The sequence below is a fragment of the Lepidochelys olivacea genome (assembly GCF_965140295.1).
Source record: "Lepidochelys olivacea isolate rLepOli2 genome assembly, chromosome: 18".
Classification (NCBI taxonomy): domain Eukaryota; kingdom Metazoa; phylum Chordata; order Testudines; family Cheloniidae; genus Lepidochelys; species Lepidochelys olivacea.
The window spans coordinates 25964508-25970507 of NC_140428.1; the positions used below are offsets into that span (position 1 = coordinate 25964508).

General features: G+C 45.0%; 1 protein-coding gene across 4 annotated transcripts in view; it reads right to left on the minus strand.

Moving 5' to 3' along the window:
• MMEL1 (membrane metalloendopeptidase like 1) overlaps window positions 1-5588 on the minus strand; it is a 60658-nt gene extending 55070 nt beyond the window's left edge. For all 4 annotated transcript variants that reach the window (XM_084651664.1, XM_084651663.1, XM_084651662.1 and 1 more), the window contains exon 1: window positions 5380-5588. The gene's annotated coding sequence lies outside the window, so the exon portion shown is untranslated. The remainder of the gene's footprint in view (window positions 1-5379) is intronic.
• Window positions 5589-6000: the final 412 nt, after the last annotated feature.

A 6000-nucleotide genomic window follows, 5' to 3' on the forward strand; every position in this document is an offset into this window, starting at 1 on the left:
TTGTTTTCTTTAAAAAAAAAAGAGAGAGAGCGAGCGAGCAGGCATCCTTTTCCTTCTGTATCAGGAGAGGGCCCAGAAACTGTGAAGGACACTTTTGCAGAATCATTAATCCTGTTGATCTTGAGCAACATCTGTGTGGTCATTAGCACAGGGTAATCCGTCATTCTGACAGTTCTTCAACAGGGCCATCATGTCCCTGGTCTGTTGATGGCTTCTGAAGGACTTATTTTGGTCTCTGACAAAGTGTCAATATCACCCGGTGACCTTTATGGCAAGGAGGATATGATGATGCAGCTTGGGAGCATTTTAAAAGTCACCAGGAATAGCAAGCCATGAGTAGCACTTAGCTCTTATGTGGCATCCATAGATCCCAAACCACTTGAAGAAAAAGGCAAGTCATCAGTCTCCCATTTTTACAGATGGGGAAACTGAGGCACAGAGACCTGATGCAACTTGCCCAAGGTTACAGAGAAGGTCATTAGCAGAACCTATACTAGAACTCTGGTCATCTGACTCCGAGTCTAGTTCACTATCTGCCACTGAACCTGTAAAAATCAAACAACTGTTTAAAAGACTTAAGGAAAAATACTGTCAGGAGATTTTTCTTTTCTAGAACTTGTCATGCCAGTTAAAATTTTCACCGACTGGAAATTGTATTTTTTGTCCTATTCTCTAAATTATTTCCAGAGCTATTTCAGTGGAAAGGCATGTGAAATGACCAGGGGTTTGCAGTTTGCCTGGTGCTGCTTTGAAAGGATGTTTGCCTCTTTGCTTGCTTCATGACTAGAAGGGGCTTTGTAATCAAGTGTTAGATGAAGAAATCTGGAGCTCTAGAGAGCACACCATGAAAAGATTACAGTTCACAATATAGCCACCTACTATGGTAGGTTTGAAATGACTGTACCCTGAGAAGGTGGGGGTAGGCGTATCCAGTCTCATCTCTGGGCTACTGTCTCCGTTGGTGTCATTTTCACCATGACATCAAGGCACCAGACAACTGGTCTCCTTGGCCCCAGAAGACCCGGAATGCAGCAGACCCATAGGAATCTAAACGCAGAGGATGGGTCACTCGGTGGCATGCAGAGCATTCTTGTGGAGCACCATGGAACATTGTTCCACAGAGGCGCCCGTGGCAGGCTCACAGTGGGTTACTGAGTGTGGGGCAGGGGCATTGCCTTTTGTCTGTCCATAAAGCAACAGGCATTTCTAGAGTGCTGTATAAAGTAAATAATAGTGGTGCCGAGCACCACAGAAATGCCACGTGTGCACAGTAGGTAGCTTTACACCCTACTGCCAAGCACGAGCAGGTGTTTGGCGTGCTAGTGTAACACCAACAGACCCTGGTGGGCAGGATCGAACCTGGAACCTCTGGAGCTAAATGCACGAGCCTCTACTGCATGAGCTAAAAGCCACCTGCCCCTTAGCTAAGGCTGTAGCAGACTCATTCATCTCTATGTGGGCTCGGTGCCCCTATGAGGGACAGAGCACCACGCCCAGGAGGGGTGTGCGTCACACTAACACGAGGCACGGGTTAGGTCTCATCTGGATTGCACACAAATCCTAGGTTTTACCAGAGGTGCCAACTTCGATTTCCTGGTGGGTGTTCGATCCCTGCTCCACCCCAGACCCCGCCCCCACTACACCTCTTCCCCCAAAGCCCCACACCTGCCCCGCCCCATTCTGCCCCCACCCCAACACACCCCACCCCCCGCTCCACCTTTTCCTGCTCCCCTCTTCCCCCTCCCCCAGCACCTTCTGCTCACTGCTGAACAGCTGATCCTCGGTGAGCAGGAGGCTGGGGGGGGAGAGGGAGGAGCCAATGGGTGGGGCCCATCAGCGGGTGGGAGGCACTGAGGGAAGGGGGAGGAGCTGATCAGCGGGGCCTGCCAGTGGGTGCTGAGCACCCATATTTTTTTTCTGTGGGTCTTCAGCCCCAGAGCACCCATGGAGTCAGCGCCTGTGGGTTTTCCACTGGCTCTTGGCACAGAGTTGAGTTTTGCTCTCAGTGCTCTGCATGGATAGCAGCCGTGTAAGCGTGTCCCTCACTGTGCTGTACCAAATGGACCTCTGCCCTGGTGCTCCCTATGGAAAGCTAAGGGGCAAACAGTTACTTGAAAAGTTAAAAACCCCAGCTTCCTAAACCTAGCAGATGGGGCATAGTATTGACTCATTTCAAAGACATCATCTGTCTGGTGTGGAGCAGGTGTTGTCTCATGTGTCTTCAGAAACAGCGGCTCTGTCCCTGTAAGCCAAACCGACCGAGTCCGCAAAGTAACCGACCCACATTCAGAGAAACCGTGAGACAGAGCAAACTGAATACCTCAGATTTCCAGTGTCTTGTGCCCCGGCTGTCCTTGGTGAGTTCGAGGAGCTGGTGAAAGGGTGACGTTATAACTCTGAACTCTTCATCGACAGCCTTTAGAGTGACGTGTGAATGGATCAGCGCTTGGATGGGCTGCTGGTTTGTTCAGCACTGGAGCAGGATGGGAGTGGTGAGATCCTTTGCAGAGCTCTAGGGCTATTTTTCTTATGTTCGCAACCCCTGGCATATCGTGGCATACATCTCATCACTGGATACCAGGAAGATGTGGAGATGCCCAGATGGGTGCTGGGTTTGACAATCTCCCTGTGGCACTGCACAGTCATTGGGCATTGTGATGCAGTCTGTGAGGCTTCTGTGCAGTCACTCAATCATACCAGACTATGAGACCTGCCTTTGTTATCTCGACCCTGTTTCCTGCTGTTCTGGGCAATAGCAGCGGGGAAAGAGGCTTCCTCTCCTGCTGTCTCTGGCTTGTTGGTACTGGTGAGCGAATGTCCTTGCACCTCAATGGAACACATCAAGTAAGATGAATGAGGCACAAAAGTCCTGTCCTCACTCATGGTAACTGGGCTTGGCCATCTTGATAATGGGCAAATTCAGGTAATGCGTGAAGATCCTGGCAAGCTCACTTCTGATTGGAGAGCAACCTGAACCCAGAACCCTGCACCCAAAGTAGCCCTAAGCTCTGGGAAAGTTTGGATCTGGACCTGCAAGCAAACTACCCGGCTGCCTCTTATCCCAATGACGGGCTGAACAAACACCTGGATAGGAGTGTCCGACTCATGGTTTCTGAATAGTGGCGATGGCACTAGCGGAGATGTTATGTGACCTTGCAGTCTCCTTACTGCTGGTTTAGTGCACGCAGGCAGAATCCCCAGAACAGCGATGCACGCAGCCAGGACCACATCTATTTATTACTGGAAGAATGTACAGCTGTCTCCCTGGTGCAAGTGTTGCAATTATCAAACAGTTTCTCCCTCTCTCCCTCCCCCAGACAGGAAGCACAGACACACCCCTCAACATCCCACTAACTCTGGCATCCATGGCCCATAAAAATCCTTTGCAGTCCAAAGACCTTTCTTGTTAGAATGCAGCAAATGGGGGTATTATCAAAAAAGCTCTCATGATCGGTACACAGACCTTCACTCCCCTTTGCCTCCTACCTACCTTTCCTTGCTTCCCTCTAATTTACTCAGTTCAGACAGGTACTATTTAGTGAGGGCCAGATTCTGTTGCTTTTAGTCACTTTAAATAGCAACCATGTTTCCCAACAAAGAAGTCCAATGCACTGGGAATCTGCAAGACTTCAATGGGACTTCTTGTGGGGTACAATGCTACTTATCGTGTGTCAGGGTATTGGAATCTGCAAAGTTCTCAAATTAAACCTATAGAAATGAAAGAAAGTGTTTTATCTTTCTTCTTTTTATGCCCTTCCTTCAGGAAAGGCCAACACAATGGTACATGTGTCCATTTTGACCTATGAGGCTTTAATTATCGACTGTACCTTGAGCCCAGAGTGGGGGTCCACGTAAGAATTTAAATGAATAAATTGGTTTCAGAGTAACAGCCGTGTTAGTCTGTATTCGCAAAAAGAAAAGGAGTATTTGTGGCACCTTAGAGACTAACCAATTTATTTGAGCATAAGCTTTCGTGAGCTACAGCTCACTTATGCTCAAATAAATTGGTTAGTCTCTAAGGTGCCACAAGTACTCCTTTTCTTTTAATGAATAAATTGACATGCAAAGCATGTTCTTACGTTATCTTGCATCATAGTTTTGCTTTTCATTATGTATTTCTGTTTCCACTGCTTTTGATTTTATTATTGAGCGACACAAAGTAGTAAGGCCTAGGCAGGTCAGTGGAGTGGTACTGATCATGTGTCAAGTCTTCGTTCTTTCCCTTAAAGCCACTGCTGTTTAGCACATTCAGTCTGGCAAATGCTCAAACCCAATCCAGGTAGAAATGTTTAATGAGAAACATATCTGAACCCGCCTGGAGGGGAAATATTTGCATTTTCTGCTCTTATTGCTGATTAGAAAGGACAACACGTCAGAAGGGGGGAAAACCTATCCCAAATGGATGATTTAAAAATGATCCTGTTAAATGCACAGTTGCATTTGGTGCAATAAAAGCTACAAATCTGCAAGGATAGATATTTCTGTTATGACTTGGGTCCCTTTGCATCAATGGCACAAACGTTGACGTATTCTGCCTATTTGCATCTGAAATATTATAAAAAGGGAAGTTCAATAACATCAGCTGAGCAAATATCTAATGAACATCTAAAAGTGATATATTTACTACACACATATATTGGTTTTGCTTAGGAATAGAAATGGCATATAATATTCCAAAATTGTATAATGTTAGTACATTTCATTTTTAGAATCCTAGTGCTAAGTACCCTCAGCTCTACCTACTTGTTTTCTGAAACATAGAACAAATGTTTATATTTAAGCAACTATACTCAGAATGGATCTTCTGTACACTAACCTGCATCCACATAGATGGTAAGGACTAGCTGGAATGCAGAAGAAAGCATGAAGCTGTACTGTAATGTTAAAAGAAGTACCATGATAATGAGGAACCCGGTAACACTAAAACTGGGAAACTCCAACGCAATAATTTGATTTCTACTTTTTGATTCATTGTCTAGGAAATGCAGTGCCTTAAAGGATGACTCACAGTGCTCATAATAACAGGTTTGCCTTTGAGCAGCAGTGTAACTTAAGACTTAACTGGCACTTCAAAAAATCTTGCTCAAAGATTCCCCCAGGTAGCCAGTTGGCTACCTGATGTGTGGACTGTAAGTGAACCCCAGCAGACACATTTTCCAAACCAGAGGAGAATCAGGAAAACCTCCAAGTTCAGATGCTGCCTTGCAAGTCTTCTCCATATCAAGATAATTAATCTCTTGTAAATCATTAGAACAAAACTCCAGGCGCTTGCAATGTTAGATGTATAATGCATGCTATTATTATTTGCCACTGATTGCCAAATGCATGCAGTCTGAATAAGTAGAAATAAGAAACCGGTGAAATGAGAAGTTTTCTTACCTCTGTCTTGTGGAGATTGTTTTTCTCAGCTGCAGAAAGCAGGTAGTGACTGTGGTTTCTGAGATGTAATTGGGATGTTTACGTTTTCTGGCAGTGGGAAAGGAAAGCTTATTGTCAGTATCAGCACTGATCTCTTCAACAAGCTTGTCTCAAGAAATGATTTTACAAAGTACTGAGGCTACTTCTCCCTCCCTCTTTCCCTCATGTACATTCACTCTCACAGACAGGTGGCTTAGAATGTCCAATGAATTAAATGCTCTGCTAGGCGATTACAGAACATTAGAATGAAAATTTAACTCTTTCTGCTGTACTGGAAACCACTCCATTTTGTATGTAGGAAGGGAAAAGACTGAAAGTACTGTAATTTATGGGACATGTCTGCCCGTCAATGTCAAAGCTGATTTTCCAGCTTTCTCAGCATTTACAGATGTCTGTCCTATAATGATAATTAGTTTTTAAGAAAGCTATAATTCATAATGGTATGTTTAATCTCTTCCCAAGAGCTTTTCATGTATCTAATCCAGAAAGACTTCTGCTCCAAAAAGGGAATGTCTTGTTTTCCATCCATTTAATTACAATACACGGTGATGCATATAAAATATATTTGTGTTGGTGCAAAGT